Source organism: Pipistrellus hanaki, assembly GCF_964339955.1.
Source record: "Pipistrellus hanaki genome assembly, chromosome: 2".
In the NCBI taxonomy this organism is placed as follows: Eukaryota; Metazoa; Chordata; class Mammalia; order Chiroptera; family Vespertilionidae; genus Pipistrellus; species Pipistrellus hanaki.
The window spans coordinates 137,296,884-137,315,849 of record NC_140504.1 but is presented as its reverse complement, the minus strand read 5'-3'; the positions used below and the strand labels follow the sequence as shown (position 1 = coordinate 137,315,849).

The following is an 18,966-nucleotide window of genomic DNA, read 5'->3' as shown; positions in this document are numbered from 1 at the left end:
TCAATTTTTCTCTTTGCAGTGGCATCTCAATATTTTAATTTGTTCCTTTATTTGTTTTTAAGTTCCACACATTATTAACATTCTTTATTTTTTTTCAACTTTTAACTTTGATACACATACACTCTCTTCCCTGTCTAACATATTATTTGCTCTGCATTTAACATTCATTTTGGTTTTATTCAAATTTTATGGGGAGCTGCCCTGAATGCAGAGGTCCTATATGCTTGAATGCTGGCATGGGTGTAGGACACAGCTCTCCATGTGCCCCTCTTTCCATTAACATAAGTGGAAAATTGCTACTACCCCTAGGAATGCTGCTAACTGCAGATGTCTTTGCTTTAGGGTAAAACAATTGATAGGAGACTGCTGACGCAGAAGGAGCTGCGAGTTAAGAGGAAGATAGGTGGTTGTAAAAGGTCAGGTGTTGAAGAAACTTATCTGTACAGGAACTCATCATGTTAACAGAAAGGCCACCTGCATGATTGCCTGAAATAAATATTTCCTCCTTCAGAATTGTATTTAAAGGTTGGAAAAATAAAATTCGTGTCTACAGACCTCGGCTCTGAGCCCTCCCTACCCCATTTGTTCTTGTCTGTCTTTTACTTATCCTCACCCCCTCATTCAGGTACTGTTCGTTGCAGGCAGGTTCTGGCAAAATTTGGCATTTCTCTTAATTTTTAATGCAGTTAATATTTTGTCTGTCTAAGAAGAAAGCAACTTTATTCATTTTTTAACTCATATGGGATGATTCTCTCATGCCACTAGTTTATTAGTCATTCAAGGAAAATGAATAGTGTCTTTTTTTTTTCATTGTCTAAAGCTTTACATATGTGTCCTTTTCCTCTAATTGACATCCTCCCAAGCCATTCCCACCCCAGGCAAGCCCCCCACCACTCTAGTGTCTGTGTCGATTGGTTATGCTAATATGCATGCATTTAAGTCCTTTGGTTGCTCTTTGAGAGACGCCCCTCCCCCTCTTCTCTACCATTTGTCTCTGGATTGGTTCTTATTCATCAAATTATGTTGATCATTATATTCCACATATAAGTGAGATCATGTGATATTTATCTTTTGACAACTGGCTTATTTCACTTAGTATAATTCTCTCCAGTTCCACCCATGCTGTTTCATATGGTAAAATTTTCTTTTTTTTCATAATGGCATAGTATTCCATTGTGTGGATGTACCACCGTGTTTTTTTTTTTTTTGTTTGTTTGTTTTATTTTGTTTTGTTTTTAAATATATTTTATTGATTTTTTACAGAGAGGAAGGGAGAGAGAGAGCTAGAAACGTCGATGAGAGAGAAACATTGATCAGCTGCCTCTTGAACACCTCTACCAGGCATGTGCCCGCAACCAATGTACATGCCCTTGACCTTAATCGAACCTGGGACCATTCAGTCCGCAGACCAATGCTCTACTGCTGAGCCAAACTGGTTTCGGCGTACCACCGTTTTTTAATCTACTCATCTGCTGATGGGTACTTATGCTATTTCCAAATCTCAGCGATTGTAAATTGTGCTGCTATGAATATGGGGTGCACACATCCTTTCTGATTGGTATTTCTGGTTTCTTGGGATATTTTCCTACTAGTGAGATTACTGAGTCAAATGGGAGTACCATTTTTAGTTGTTTTTCTTTTTTTTTTTATTTTTATTTTATTTTTTTTAGGAACTTTATACTGTTCTCCACAGTGGCTGCACCAGTCTGCATTTCCACAAGCAATGAATAAAGGTTCGGTTTTTCTCCGCATCCTCACCAGCACTTGTCATTTGTTGATGATAGCCATTCTGATAGGTGTGAGATGGTATCTCAATGTTGTTTTGATTTGCATCTCTTGGATGATTAGTGACTTTGAGCATGTTTTCATATGTCTCTGAGCCTTCTGTATGTCTTCTTTTGAAAAGTGTTGGTGCCCCACATTGGGTGCCTTAATGCCAGGGGTCTTTTTCCCATTCTTACAAAGGGTTCAGCATTCTGGAGAAAGGGCTGTGTGTAGATGATTAAAGCGTCCAAGGATGAAAGATTTTTTGAGAGCATTGGGGGTCAGAGGAGCTTCAATTGAAGGAGCTAGAAGACTCTTCCTTGACTCAGGACCCTGCCTTTATTCAACACAATTTGTCCTAAGGCAAGGTGGAAACGTACACTTCAAAGGGTAAGTTATCAAAGGATATACAGAAAAATTGTGAGTTTGGGAAATAGCCTACAGTTGTTCAGCTGTTTGGCCAACAGGAGACAATAAAATTCCCTGAGCTGTCTGGCAGTTAACAGTCCCACTCAGGTTTGGGGGAAGTGCCCTTTAGCTGTTTCCAACAGGTAAACTAGATGTGTGGCTCACCCTATTTGAGCCCCACAGGGTTCACCAACCTTTTGGTAAAACTCTTGTAATTATTACATGCTGGAATTGCTATAGGTGACCCCTGTGAAAGAAGTAGTGACTCACAGGTTGAGAACCACTGTCAGGGGTTCCTCAGACCATCGGAAAACACAGATATTTACACTAGGATTCATAACAGTAGCAAATTTACAGTTATGAAGTAGCAACAAAAATAATTTTATGGTTGGGGGTTACCACAAAATGAGGAACTATATTATTATTATTTTTAAAAAAATAAATCTTTATTGTTCAGATTACAAAAGTTCCTCATTTTTTTCCCCTCCACCAGGTTCCCACCCCACCCTCTGCCCTTTCCCCATTGTCCTCCTCTATAGGTGCACAGTTTATGTTCAGTCTCTTCCCGCACCCCCCACTCCTCTTTTCCCTGAGAATCATCAGTCCACTCCCCTTCCATACCTCTTATTAAATTATATTCAACAGTTAATATTACTCACCAGATTTTTTTTAATTCCCTTGGTTTTTAGATTCACTTGTTGATAGTTACGTATATGTTGTTCATAATTTTTAATCTTTATTTTCTTTCTCTTACAAAAGAACCCACTTCAGCAATTCATATAATTCAGGTTTGGCAGTGATGAACTCCTTTAGCTTTTTTTTTATTTTTTATTTTATTAGTGAAGCTCTTTATCTGGCCTTCAATTCTGAGTGATAGCTTTGCTGGGTAGAATATTTTTGGCTGTGGGTTCTTGTTATTCATCACCTTGAATATTTCTTGCCATTCCTATCTGATCTGCATGGTTCTGTTGAGAAATCAGCTGACAATCATATGGGTGCTCCTTTATAGGTAACTACTTGCTTTGCTTTTTCTGCTTTTAATATTCCCTCTTTGTCTTTTGCTCTTGGCATTTTAATTATGATGTGTCTTGGTGTGGTCCTCTTTGGGTTCCTTTTGCTTGGGGTTCTGTGTGCTTCCTGGATTTGTATGTCTATTTCTTTCCCCAGATGGGGGAAGTTTTCTTTCACTATTTCTTTGAATATGTTTTCGGTATCTTGCCCTCGCTCACCTTCTGGGACCCCCATAATTCTGATGTTGGTTCGCTTGAAGTTGTCCCTGAGGTTTCTTACACTATCTTCAACTTTTTGGATTCTCTTGTCTTCTTGCTTCTGTGGAGGAGTGTGCTCTGGTTCTTTGTGTTCCAAATCTTTGACTTGATTTTTGCGATCTTACATTCTGTTTTTAAGACTCTGTATAATATTTTTTATTTCAGAGAATGTATTCTTTATTTCTAGTTAATCCCTTTTCATATCCTCATACGTCTTATTTATTTTATTGGCCTTTTCTAGGAAATTCTTGAAAAACCTTATAAGTGTGGTTTTGAACTCTAATCCAGTTGCTTTTTGTCCTCCATTTCTTTTGTTTGTGACCTGTTTCTTTGTCTTGGCATTTTCACTGCTTCCCTGAGTTGGTAGGGTGGCTTTGTGTGTTAAGGTGTCCTATATGGTTCAGTGGGTCACCCTCCCAGTTATCTTGGTGCACCCCTTTGTGGACTGTGTGTACAGCCGTTTGTAGTTAAGTCTTAATTGTTGTTGGTATCACTGGGAGGAATTGATCTCCAGGCCAATTGGCTGTGAGGATCAGCTGTGTCTATGCCTTATTCAAGAGCCTCTGTGCTCAGCTTGGATGGGGCGGAGCTTCAGAGTGGAGCGTACAGCCTTGGCTTCCTGTCTGCCCCTCCCTATGAAGTTCCTGAGTCTGAGTGTTCCTCAGTGTCTTTTGGTACTCGCTGCTTTGGTACTCGCTGCAAGCACCTTTGAGAGAAAGGTGCCCTTGAGTTTTGCCCATTACCAGACAGTCTAGTTTCTCCCCCAATGAGCCCGGAAATGGGGTTCAGTGCAGTCCGGAGCTTTTGTCTACTTCCTGCTAGGGCAATCCAGCGGCACAGCCAACCTTCCATTCTCTGCAAGCAATATGCGCCCCTCCTGGACTTCCTTTTGCCGCTCCCCTGAGTTTCTGCCTTACAGCCCAGGCTCCCTCCATAGGAGCTTGGGTCCCCAGGGTCTGGTCTAGAACTGGGGCTCAGCACAGTTTGGAGCTTTTGTCTCCTTCCTGCTAGGGCAATTCAGTGGTACAGTCAACAGTCTGTCCTCTGTGCACAATGTGTCCTCAGCGACTCCTGGGCTCTGTTTTTCGCCACTCCCCTGCATTTCCCCCTTACAGCTCAGAATACCTCTGTATGAGCCTGGGTCCCCAGGGTCTCACCCAAAACTGGGGTTCAGTGCAATTGGAACTGGGGCTCAGCTCGGTCTGGAGCTTTTATCTCCTTCCCGCTATGGAACTCCAACCAGGCACTCGGCCGCTCCTCTTCTCCGGCTCCATCCTCTCCCCACGTGTGCACCTTGTCTCCGTATCTTAGGCTTTTACAGCTCCTCTGATTTTCCTTCTGGTTTTCTCTTTCCTTCTAGTTGTAGAATTTCCAGTCAGTCAACTTTCCTGTAGTTCTGGATGATGTCCATCTTATATTTTAGTTGTATATTTTGAAATTGTTGTGTGTGGCTGCAGTTAGGCATTTACCTATGCCGCCATCTTGGTTTCTCCCCCATGAGGAACTATATTAAAGGGTTTTAGCATTAATAAGGTTGAGAACCACTGCTCTAGGAGCTGTGTCTGTAAAGATATTGCTATAACATATGTCTGCTATTTTGCTGCTTAAGGAGTCTTGTATGATTTTTATGGTTTCCCATCTTACATTCAAGTCCTTTAGCCATTTTGAGTTTGTTTTTGTGTAAGGTGTAAGTTGGTGATATAGTTTAGTTTTTTTGACTGTATCTGTCCAAATTCCCAACACCATTTTTTAAAGAAACAGTTTTGACTCCATTGTAAGCTCTTACCTCCTTTGCCAAATATTAACTGAGCAGAGTGGTTTGGATCGATTTCTGGGTTTTCTGTTCTGTTCCATTGGTCTATACTGTATGTCTGTTCTTGTGCCAGTACCAGGCAGTTTTGAGAACCATGGCTTGATAAGATATCTTGATATCTGGTAATGTTATCCCTCCAACTTTGTCCTTTATCAGGATTGCTGTGGATTTTTTTTTTTTTTAATTCCAGGTGAATTTTTGGAGAGTTTGCTCTAGATCTTTGAAATATGTATTTTAATGGAGATTGTATTGAATCTGTAGATCTTTGGGTAGTATGGACATTTTAATGATGTTAATTATATCAATCCATGAACATGGTATGTTCTTCCATTTGCTAAAGTCTTCCTCTATCTCTTTTTTCAATATCCTATAATTTTCTGAGTACAGGTCTTTTATGTCTTTAGTTAAGTTTATTTCTAAGCATCTTAATTTTTTTTTTTTTGTGCATTGGCAAATGGGATTGTTTTCTTCATTTCTCTTTCTGTGAGTTCATTATTGGTATATAAAAAAGCCATAGAGTTTTGGGTGTTAATTTTGTATCCTGCTACATTGCAGGATAATAAATTCATTTATTAAGTCTAGTAGTTTTTTTATGGCATCTTTAGGGTTTTCTATGTATAGTATCATGTCATTTGCAAATAAGGACAGTTTTACTTTTTCTATTTTTAATTTGGATGCTTTTTATTTCTTTTTGTTTTTTGATCACAATGGCTAGTACTTACAGTACTATATCAAACAGGAGTGCGAAAGTGGGCATCCTGTTTTGTTCCTGTTCTTAGGAGAAATGAGTTTAATTTTTGCCCATCGAGTATCATGTTGGCTGTAGATTTGTCATATAAGGCTTTTATTATGTTGAGGTATGATTCCTCTATTCCCACTTTGCTGAAAGTTTTTTATCAAGAAAGGATGTTGAAATCTCTCAACAAGGTGGGAGTACAAGGATCATACCTCAACATAATAAAAGCTATATATGATAAACCCACAGCCAACATCATACTCAATGGGCAAAAACTAAAACCATTCCCTCTAAGAACAGGAACAAGACAGGGATGCCCACTATCACCAGTCCTCTTTGACATAGTACTGGAAGTTCTAGCCAATGCAATTAGACAAGAAGAGGAAATAAAAGGCATCCAAATTGGAAAAGAAGAAGTTAAGTTATCCTTATTTGCAGACAGCATGATATTGTATATAAAAAACCCAAAAGACTCCATTAAAAAACTAATTGGCTTAATAAATGAATTTGGCACTGTAGCAGGATACAAAATTAATGGCAAGAAATCTATGGCATTTCTATACACCAACAGCGAACTTATAGAAACAGAGACTAAAAAAGCAATTCCATTTACCATGGCACCAAAAAAATTAAGATACCTAGGAATAAACTTAACTAAGGAAGTAAAGGACCTATATGCGGAAAACTACACGACACTGAAAAAGAGATAGAGGAAGATGTAATCAGATGAAGAACATACCATGTTCATGGATTGGTAGAATCAACATCATCAAAAGGTCCATACTTCCTAAAGCAATCTATAGGTTCAATGCACTCCCCATTAAAATACCAATGGCATATTTCACTGACCTAGAAAGAACTCTCCAAAAGTTCATTTGGAACAATAAAAGACCCCGAATAGCCACAGCAATCCTGAGAAAGAAGAGTAAAGTAGGAGGGATCTCAATACCAGACTTCAAAATGTATTACAAAGCCACTGTTCTCAAAACAGCCTGGTACTGGCACAAGAACAGACATATAGATCAATGGAATCGAATTGAGAACCCAGATATCAACCCAAATCACTATGCTCAATTAATATTTGACAAAGGAGGCACGAATATACAATGGAGTCAAGACAGTCTCTTCAATAAATGGTGTTGGGAAAATTGGACAGATACATGCAAAAGAATGAAACTATATCACCAACTTACACCATACACAAAAATAAACTCAAAATGGATATAGGACTTAAACATAAGACGGGAAACCATAAAAACACTAGAAGCATCCATGGGCAGCAAAATCTCAGACATATGCCAAAAGAACTTCTTCACTGATACTGCCCCTAGGGCAGGTGTTGGCAACCTGAGGCTCAGCCGCCTCCAGCGCTCCTGGCTCTCTGTGTGGCAGGTTGCCAGCGACTTAGCATGGCTCACTAATTATTTTACAAAATATTGGGGGCCTGATGAATTATTATTATTATTTTTTTAAAAGGTGACTTGTTGTTGAGGCGGGCTCAGGGGCGGGGTGTGGAGGGAGTGGCCACGCTCACCAGCGGTCTCTTTCGGATTGCTCAGGCTCTGGTGGCGCGGACCCCCCCACGCTGAGGCGCTTCTCCTCCGAGCGCCCCCGGTCTGGTCCTGGTCCCAGCCCCGGCGGGGTTCAGGGATGCCCGCCAGCATGTTCAGCATGGACAATATCCTGGCCGCGTGGCCGCGCTGCAAGGAAGCGGTGCTGCAGGTGGCTACCGATCCTGCTGCCCCTGTCCTCTTCCTGGCAATGCACGTGGACTTGCTCTACAGCACCAGCAGCAGCACCGCCTCCTGGGGTGAGGATATCTGTAAGGCTGTCCTGGACTATTTAAGTGCTGAAAAAATAAATACCAACCACCTGGTCTCAGGGGCTACTGATGGGGCACCGAGCATGAGAGGAGCACAGAAGGGCTTTGTGGCTCTACTGCAGAAGGCTCTGGGTAGAACACTGCTCTTATTTCATTGCATCCTACACCAAAAGGCATTGTGTGCTCAAACATTTTTCCTGGAATGCACAAAAGTGATGGATGTGGTCATTCAGATTGTTAATAAGATAATGGCAAACAGTTTAAACCACTGCCAGTTCCGTTTGCTATTGGATAAGGTGGAAAGCATATATTCTGACCTCCTGCTCCACAATAAGGTCCGGTGGCTGTCCAGAGGCGAGGTGCTAAAACGCTTTGTCGCATGTTTGGAAGAAGTAAAAACTTTCCTGGCCAGCAAAGAGCTCACCTTTCCTGAGATGGAACAACCAGAGTGGCTGGAAAAATTACATTTTATGGTAGACATGACAACACATCTAAACACACTAAATACCACCCTTCAGGGGAAAGGAAGCACAGCCCTGCACATGCTGGAGGAGGTTTTGGCATTCGAGCGCAAGTTGACAGTGCTTGTCAAAGATTTACAGAGAGGTACACTGTCTCACTTTCCCTCTTTGAGAGAATTCAAACAAAGTCATGATACGATAAATTTGGAATATTTGAAGTCTGCAATCACCACAATGCAAAGTTCGTTTGGGAAACGATTCTGTGAGTTCGGAAAGGAAAAAAACACATTATCCTTCCCTGTCACTCCCCTGGTGATCGATCCATCCCCATTGAATATGACTGCATTTGCAGGTGTAAGTCTACCTGATCTTGAGATGGAACTGGCCAATATAGCCGACAAAGATATATGGGTGTCCAAGTTCAAATGCTTGGCCGCTACTCTTGAGGATGTTGTCCATCAGAAGGCCATTCTGGCTCAGAAAAATAAATGCAGTGTTATTGAAAACCTTCCCAAACAGGACAAACTTGCATTCGAAACATGGAATGCCATCCCCAACACTTATATAAACATAGAAAAAGTATGCATTTGGAGTCCTGTCGATCTTCGGCTCCACATATGTATGTGAGCAGGTCTTCTCCAACATGAACTATATTAAAAACAAACATCGATTATGCCTCACAGATGACAATTTGCAAGCCTGTGTGAAAATGAAGGTAACGTCTTACAGTCCTGATGTGCAAACACTGTGCACTGAGGTTCAGGAGCAAAAATCCCATTAATCAGGTAAATTAAATATTTTAATTAGCTATTAATTTGCAAAAATATATTTTACATTGTTAAGTGAAAAAACCCTTTTTTTTATTCAGATTGACAGCTAACTGCATGATCCGGTATATAGCATTAAGGTAAGAAACAATATATGCAGTGTTATATTTGTTTTAAATGTCGCAATGGTTTTGCGGCTCCCAGGTTTTTTTTTTCCTTCGAAAATGGGTCCAAGTGGCTCTTTATGTCTTAAAGGTTGCTGACCCCTGCCCTAGGGCAATGGAAGAAGCTAAAGAGAAAATTAACAAATGGGACTACATCAAAATAAAAAGCTTTTTTACAGCAAAAGAAACAATCAACAAAACAACAAGAAAGCCCACTATGTGGGAGAACATATTTGCAAATGTTACCATTGATAAAGGTTTAATCTCCAACATCTACAAACAGCTTATACAACTAAATAAAAGGAAGATGAATGATCCAATTAAAAAATGGGCAATGGACCTAAAGAGAATATGTTCAAAAGAAGACAGAAGGAAGGCCAGAAGGCACATGAAAACATGCTCAAAGTCACTAATTATCCGAGAGATGCAAATCAAAACAACAATGCAGTACCATCTCACACCTGTCAAAATGGCCAACATAAACAAATCAACAAACGACAAGTGTTGGCAAGGTTGTGAAGAAAAAGGAACCCTCGTGCACTGCTGGTGAGAATGCAGACTGGTGCAACCACTGTGGAGAACAGTGTGGAGTTTCCTCAAAAAACTGAAAATGGAACTCCCATTTGACCCAGTAATCCCACTCCTAGGAATATGTCCCAAGAAAGTAGAAACACCAATCAGAAAGGATATATGCACCCCTATGTTCATAGCAGCACAATCTACAATAGCTAAAATCTGGAAACAGCCTAGGTGCCTGTCAGCAGATGATGGGATCCAAAAACAATGGTACATCTACACAATGGAATACTATGCTGCCATAAAAAAGAAGGAATTCTCATCATTTGCAGCAACCTGGATAGAACTAGAGAACATCATGCTGAGTGAAATAAGCCAGTCAATGAAAGAGAAATACCACATGGCCTCACTCATTTATGGATATTAAAGAACATTATAAACTGACAAACCAAAAGTCAGATATAAAGACAATAAAGCAACAAGCAGACTGTAAAATTACAGTGGGGAGAGTAGAGAGATCTGGGGGAGATAAGAGATCAACCAAAGGACTTGTATACATGCATATAAGTACCACCAATGGACACAAAACTCTGGGGAGGGAGGGTATGTATGGGGGGGGGGGCAATGTTAAAATATGTACACAGATAATAATTTAATAAAAAAGGTTAAAAAATAAATTAATAAATAAATTAATAAAGAAAGGATGTTGTATTTTGTCAAATGCTTTTTCTGCATTGATTGATATGATTATGTGATTTTTTAAATCCCAATTTGTTTATATGATGTATCACATTTATTGTTTTGCAGATATTGTTCCATCCTTGCATCCCTGAAATAAATTCCACTTGGTCATGTTGTATGATCTTTCTATTGTAATGCTCAATCTGATTTGCTAGAATTTTGTTGGGGATATAAACATCTATATTTATCAAGGTTATTGGCCTGTAGTCCTATCTCTCTCTCTCTCTCTCTCTCTCTCTCTCTCTCTCTCTCTCTCTCTCTCTCTCTTTCGGTGTCCTTATCTGGTTTTGGTATTAGGGTAATGCTGGCTTCATAGAATGATCTTGGAAGTATGCCTTCCACAAGGATTTTTTGGAATAGTCTGAGGAGGATAGGTTTTAGTTCTTGGTAAAACTACCATGTAAAGCCAACCAGGTCAGGGCTTTTGTTTGCTGGAAGATTTTTGATTGCTGCTTCAGTTTCTTTGGTAGTTATTGGCAGATTCAGTATTTTTGATTCATCTTGGTTGAGTTTTGGGAGCTTGTATTTTTCTAAGAATATGTCCATTGCATCTTAGTTGCCCATTTTGTTGGAATAGAGTTGTTCATAGTATTTTTTCATAATCGTTTGTATTTCTGTGGGATTGATTTTACTTTGCCTCTTTCATTTCTGATTTTATTTATTTAGGCCCTCTCTCCTTGTTTCTTGGTGAGCCTGGCTAGAGGTTCATCAATCTAGTTTATCCCTTTAAAGGATCAGCTCTTGATTTTATTGATCTTTTGATTTTATGTCTTTTATCCCTGCTTTGATATTTATTATTTCCTTCCTTCTGCTTACGCTGGGGTTTTCTTGTTATGCTCTTTCTAACTCTTTGAATTGTAGGGTTAGATAATTTGTTACCATTTTTTCCCGTTTTTTGAGATAGGCCTGTAGAGCTATGAACTTCCCTCTCAAGACTACTTTCGCTGTGTCTCATAGATTTTGGATTGTTGTGTTTTATTGTCATTTCTTGCCAGGATGCTTTTTATTTCTTCTTTGATCTTTTTGGTAACACAATCATGTGTAATAGCATGCTATTTAGCCTCCAGGTGTTTGATTTTTTTAAAAATTGTTTTTATTGTCATTGATTTCTAGTTTTTTGCCATTTTGATCTGAGAAGATGCTTGATAAAATTTCCTTGAATTTGAAGAGACTTTGCCTGTGTCCCAGTATGTGGTGAATGTTTGAGAATAAACCATGTGCACTTGAGAAGAATGTTTATTCTGTGGCTTTGGTGAGAAATGTTCTCAAGATGTCAATTAATTTCATCTGATCTAGTGAGTTATTTAGAATTGATGTTTCCTTGCTGATTTTTTTGTTTATAGGATTTGTCCAGTGTTAGTGGGGTATTAAATGACTATATTGCTGTAAATCTCATCCTTGATATCTTTCAGAAATTTTTAATATATTTGGGTGCTCCTGTAATAGATGCATATACATTTACCAGAGTTATATCTTCTTGTTGAGTTGCTCTCTTTAGTATTATGAAATGAAATGGCTTCCCTTATCTCTTGCTGTAGCATTCACTTTGAGGTCTAATTTGTCAGATATAAATATTGCTTTTTTTTTTTTCATTGCCATTTGCCTTAAAAACCCTTTTCCAACCCTTCACCATTAGTCTGTGTGAGTCCTTTGTTCTGAGGTGAGTTTCCTATAGACAGAAGATATATGGGTCATATTTTCTTATGCACCCAGCTATCCCATGTATTTTCATTAAGATATTTAATCCACTTACATTTAAAGTTATTATTGATAGGTACTTGTTTGTTGCTATTTTTATTCTTTATGCCTGGGTTCTTTCTTTGCTTCCTATTTCTTCTTTTTACAGCAGGCCCTTTAGCATATTTGGCATTGCTGGTAATAAACTCCCTTAGTCCCTTTTTGTCTGTGAAGCTCCTGATTTCTCCTTCAATTTTTATTGATAGCCTTGCTAGGTACAGTATTCTTGGATTCAGACCATTGCTTTGCATGACTTTGTATATTTTATGCCATTCCCTTCTGGCCTGATTTATTTCTGTTGAGAAATCAGTTGCTAGTTTGATGGGACATCCTTTGTAGATAACTTTCTGTCTGTCTGTGGCAGCCTTTAAGATTTTTACTTTGTCTTTGGTGTTTTCAAATTAATTATAATATGTCTTGGTGTTAGTCTTTTGGAGTTCATCTTGTTTGGGATTCTGTGAGTTTTTTACTGTAGATTTGTGTAAGTTTTTTCTTCTCTGTATCAAGGAACTTTTCTGTTATTATTTCTTCAAACAGGATCTCTTTTCTTTTTGGTATTTCTTTTTTAATTGAATTCAGAGAGGAAGGGAGAGGGAGAAACCGAAACATAAATGATGAGAGAGAATCATTGACTAGCTTCCTCCCGAATGCCCTCCACTGTTGATCAAGCCCACAACCCAGGCATATGCCCTTGACCAGAATTGGTTCCGGGACCCTTCTATATACAGGCCGATGCTCCATCCACTGAGCCAAACTAGCTAGGTTTTCCATTTGTTGCTTGGATTCCTTTCCTCCTGGCACCCTGATTATGCAGATGTTTCATTTTGTGTTGTCTCAATTTCCATTAGGCTCTCCTCTGTTTTTTCTAAGTGTTTTTTTTGTTTGTTTGTTTGTTTGTTTGTTTGTTTTTCTAGTTGCTGCTCTGCTTGGGTATTTTTTCTTACCTTGTCTTCTCACTTACTGATGCGGTCCTCTGCTTCTTCTAGTCTACTTTTGATGCTTTCAATTGAGTTCTTTATTTCAGCGATAACATTTTTCATTTCTTCTGTGTTCTTCTTCATTTCCTCTTAATTCTTACACATATTGTTGAATTTGTCTTCCAGCCTTTTCAGTGACCTTATGACCATTGCTCTGCATTTTTTCTCTGATATATTGCTTGCCTCCATTTCATTTACTTCCTTTTCTGGTTATTCCTCCTTTTCTTTCATATTCGGGCTATTTATTTGTCTCCTCATGATTATATCTCTCTGGGTGTTTGGTAATGTAGCTCTTTCTCTCCTGTGTTGACTTAAAGGCACAAAATACAACACAATAGGAACACAACACACAGGACACCAAACACAAATGGATTCATGATACTAATAACCCCAAATAAAGATGACCACTAGAGAATAGAGAATTAGGGGATGGAAAAGAATGCAAAAATAATATTGGTACAAGGAAAAAATGTAAGAGAGAAAACAAAGAGAAGAAAAAAGGAGGAGAAAAATATATGTGTATGGGGAGAAAACCCCAATAAAAAAACAACTAATCCAATAAATGTAAACTACAACCATCCAAATAACAAACACCCAGATGCTTCTGAGGAAGAAGAGCTTATTTCCATAAGGTAAGATCAAGGAATTGAGTGCATGGGGAAATAGCCACAATTCAGTATAGAGGAGGTAGAATGAGAATGAGTATATAAGAAGAAAAGTAAAAAACAAAATACCCATATTTTCCGGCGTATAAGACGAATTTGGAAATGAAAAAAAGTCAACTGAAAATCGGGGCAAAAGACCAAAATTGCACAATAATTACCTGCAGATCTTGATGGCAAAGTAAGTCTTTTCTTTGATGTGGGGTGTAGTCTTATACAGCGAATATGGGCCTAAACCTATGTTTTAACTGTAAAATTAGGGAGTCATCTTATACACCGGAAAATATGGTTCAAAAAAGAAAGAAAATATTAAAATACATATTTTATAGAAAAAATCATATATATATATATTATATAAATAATTTCCCCTTCTTTAATCTATATCAGGTCCATAGGAGCCTGTAGAGCACATGTGTCAAACACAAGGCCCGCGGGCCAAATCCATCCCGCCAGGCCTTGCAATGTGGCCCGCACCGCGCTGTCATCACTGCACTCCACTGTCAGTTTATGACATTGTCAGTTTATGACTGTTCAGTAAACCATTCGGCCCGCGATTTAGGCTGGATTTTAGATTTTGGCCCCTTCTCTGATTGAGTTCGACACCCCTACTGTAGAGGATCTGGGAATGGAAACTGCCCAACTTTATCCCCTGGGGCCTAGCCAGCATCCAAGTGTCCCTGTTTAGGCGGTCTCCCTACCTGCCCTCTGCCCACTGGGTCAGTGGGCTTATGATGGCCAACCACTCCAGCATCTCCTCGCTATTTGAAAGTTCTTGCCAGCAGTGTGACAAGCTATGGAATTGGGAGGCCTTCCTGGAGCAGTTCTGAAAGGAGGACATCTTGAAGGAGAACTTTGATGAACTGGACAGATCCAGGGAGGTTGTGCAGGGGCTCATCGATGAGTACCATGCAGCCATGCAACCAGACTACATCTCCAGGGGCACCTAGGAGGCAGTGACTTCCTCACTATTCCCCCTGGAGAGTAAGCACCATTCCCTCTGTCCCAGATTCCCTTCACCTATATTCCCTTCACCAGCAACCCTTTTAAGGTTCCTCTCCAGTCCAGAAGCTAGCCCTACTCCCTCTCCCATAACCTTTGATATGCTTGTTTACATCTAATAAATAATAAAGCTTGGTTGTGAATATAAAAAAAAGTTAAAATCAGTGCTCGCTTCGGAGCACATATACTAAAAAAGTTAAAATCAAGTGAGGAAAAATGTAGTTTCTTAAGTAAAAGATAAAAAATAAAAATGTAATGTAGTGAATGTGCGTACAAGATGGCCACCACAAGATGGCCAAGGGGAATGGCAGTTGGGAGGGACCAGGCCTGCAATGGAGGGCAGTTGGGGGAGATAAAGCCTGGAGGGGAGGGAAGTTAGGGGTGACAAGGCCTTCAGAGGTGACCAGGCCTGCAGGGAAAGGCAGGTGTGTGTGGGGGGGATCAGACCTACAAGGGAGGACAGTTAGGGGCAATCAGTCTGGCAGGGGAGCAATTAGGCATCAACCAGGCTGTCATGGGAGTGATTAGGGGTTATCAGGTTGGCAGTTAGGGCAATCAGGAAGGCAGGCATGTGAGCAGTTGGGAGCCAGCAGTCCTGGATTGTGAGAGGAATTCCAGATTGGAGAAGGTACAGGCTGAGCTGAGCAATGATATATATGATCATTACCTTGTACATTTTAAACACATACAATGTTATATGTCAATTATATCTCAATAAAACTGGAAGAAAAGAACAGTCAGGGATTGAAAGAAAAAAACAGGCAGGGATTTTGAAATGCTGTTATCCTAGGATATGATCCTAAATAAGTGCTTAATCAAAATTATTGCCAGTACAATAACAATCACACTTGAATAAAAACTAGATGCCTAGCTGAAACTGGTTTGGCTCAGTGGATAGAGTGTTGGTCTGGGGACTGAAGAGTCCCAGGTTCAATTCTGGTCAGGGGCATGTGCCTTGGTTGCAGGCACATCCCCAGTGGGGGTTGTGCAAGAGGCAGCTGATCGATGATTCTCTCTCATTGATGTTTCTGACTCTCTATCCCTCTCTCTTCCTCTCTGTAAAAATCAATAAAATATATTTGAAAAACCAAAAAACAAACAAAACAAAAACCAAAACAAAACAAAACATAAACCTAGATGCTTGATGCATGAAGATTCATGAAGAATGGGCCTTCCTTATCCTGGCTGCCAGCACAACCTTTGCTCTGCCTAGACCCACATTTTTGCCTTCCCACACTGCCCAGAGCAACTGGGGTAGTGTGAGTGTCCTGCCCTCAGCTACTGGGCATCTGTGTATGCAAATTAACCCACCATCTTTGTTGGGCTAATTTGTTTTTGTTTTGTTTTTTTAAATCAATCTTTATTGTTCATATTATTACAAAGGTTCCTCATTTCTTCCCCCTTCCACCAGGTTCCCACCCCACCTTCCACCCCCTCCCCATCCCCCATTGTCCTCCTCCATAGGTGCACAGTTTATGTTCAGTCTCTTCCTCCCTCCCTTTCCCTGATAGTAAATCCCTTTTCAGATAGTAAATCTGTTACTTAGCATTTTCTCATATCAATAATACCTCCACATTCCCAATGATACACTTCACACAAAAGACATTTCCAAATAGGTCAACCAGCCTCATCCAGGCCCCACCCAAGGCACTCACAGATCAACACCCCAGCGCTATACTAACTCAACACATCCAGATCTATGCCTTCATCACTTGATTCAGCAGACCCTCAAGTTCCCGCAAAAGTTTCCAGCCATGTCTGAGAGGCAGCCGTGGGACAGGGGCAGGCGAGGAGCGAGCTGTTCCGGGCCTGGCTGCTCCGGGCCTGGCCTCTGTTGCTCTGGTTCGTTCCACAACCAGCTGCTCCGGGTCTGGTCACTGCCGCTCCCGATCTAGTTGCTCTGGGTTTGGCTGCTGCTGCTCTGGGCTGTTGGGCTAATTTGTATACTCACTCCTGATTAGCTGATGGGCATTGCAAAGATATGGTCAATTTGCATCTTTCTCTTATATTAGTGTAGATAATACAGATGATGACTCAAGTCTAGACTCTTCCTAGTGTTTGTCCAGGAGAAAGATGTATGCACACCTACCTACCTTGGAATTGCAGGCTGCTCCCAGCTTTAATCCTCTCCTTTCCCCACTGTTGCCACACAGTGCTTTAGCAAGCCTCTCTCTGACTTTTAGATGTTTTTAGACATGACTTAGGCACAAATATATATATATTTTTAAATGAACTCCTACAGGCAGGATAGAAAGTAACTGAATCTGATATTAAAAAACAAACAACAACAATAAAAAAACAAACAAAAAAACCCCACACCATTTTCAGGGCATTGGCATAAGAGTACATTCATCCTGCAAGCTCAACCCAAATATCTGTGAGAAATCTTTCATAATTATGTTTTCACTCTTTCTACTTTTGTCAGAAACACCAAAAAGAGTTATGTCTTTTCTAATGCTTGTTTTACTACTGATTTAAAGTGGGCAAGGGGAAAAAAGCCAACGCCACAGACACTTTTTTGTTTAGTTTTATAATAAAAATTGTTTGAGTAATTAAATCTGCCTTATTACGGGGATGAGGGAATAAGGAGACCTCAGTTCTTGTCTTCTTGAGGAAAAGATTTTAATCAAGTGAAAAAGTGTAGAAAAGAAAGCAAGAATTTATTGGCCATGGCAAAAATATAATTAGGAGAGTGAAACAAGGGCATAGAAGAAGCAATAGGAGAATCTAGACTGGGCTACTTTGGCTCATTAGGAAGCCAGAGAAAAGGGGGCATTGGAGACAGGTTCAGGAGGTTAGTCTGGGACAAGCTGCTTCTGCCCATTGCTTCCTGGTTGCAAGTCTCCTGGGGTCCTTTATAAGTTAGGGGATTTATGTGGGCAGTAGTAGGAGGAGAGTTGGAAGGGAATGGCACAGGTGTGCTCACTGGAGGGAGAGTGTTAGGCATAAATTTTAGTGTCCCAAATTCTAGGAAGCATATGTCAGCTTTCAAGAGGATCTTTGAAGTTCTAATTCTACTGAGGTTATGGAGGGAGAGAGCAAGCAATAGCATTCATTGTGCTATGCGGAAGGTATAAGGAGAAAAGCAAAATGGAGCAGGGTTGGGGAGATAGCAACATACCAGTAACTCTCTCCAGTGGAATTTTCTACTACAATCTCATCTGATTAGTTGCTTCATCTCCTACATACCCCAGAGTTTGATTTTGGTCTAAAGTGTACAAAAAAAGTTTCACACCATTAGTAATGTAAGATAGTAATATTGCATCTATGGTTGACACTCCTGGTAAATTCCCTCTGATAAAAAGCCTAGGAAATGGAAAACAAAAAGGCACTATGTAATGGATAAGGACATCATCGATGATTATAGGAGCAGTGTAAAGACAGCTTAACCCAGCCCCCAGCAATGACAGGATGCTTGCTTATCTATAGTCAGTCTATTCATGTGCAGAGCAAACCCACATCCTGGAACAAGTTTGCAGAGGCTTGAACTAAAACCAAGATACTAGCGTAGATGTTTGCATCCGGTGGCAAGCAGGCGTCAGCTAGAAGATATTTTACGACCTAATTTTCAGCAGAATAGCTTTTAGTTAGGCCTCACCTTCCCCAAAACAGAATCTGGGGAATATATAATATATATATTAGGGTTCATCAGAATAGGGTTGCTAAGCTTTTGGGGAACTGATGCCCCCTGAGCCAGCATTTGGAATAAAGGTGAACTTCTGCATCTCCCCAGTGCTTGCCTGGTTTTTCTGGTTACTTTGCCCTAACACTTACAGTCTTATTATATATGTTTACATGAACCCATATGTTTGCTGTTATCTGTCTTTTTTTACTTACTGCACCCAGACCTTCCTTCTGGAATCATCTACATGATCTTGAAATTTGCTTTTTAAAAATATCTTTCCTGAGAATTTCTTGTTTAAATAACTGCCTTCATGTTTTTCGTCCCTCACTAAACCCCCCTGCCACTCTGGTTGCCCCTCGTGGCCTGCTGTTTGGTCGTTATTGTTACTGTGCGGCTCCCTGACAACTTGCATATTCCTCTATTTTTAGTATAGATACCTATGCATTAAAGTTTTAAAAAATAAACAGATCTTTTTGATAATTTAATGATGGATCTCCATGGGTGAG

At 40.0% G+C, this 18,966-nt stretch overlaps 1 protein-coding gene across 1 annotated transcript in view; it reads right to left on the bottom strand.

Moving 5' to 3' along the window:
- LOC311616674 (guanylate-binding protein 1-like) overlaps positions 1–18,966 on the bottom strand; it is a 69,635-nt gene that overhangs the window by 33,616 nt on the left and 17,053 nt on the right. The gene's annotated exons all lie outside the window — the stretch shown is intronic.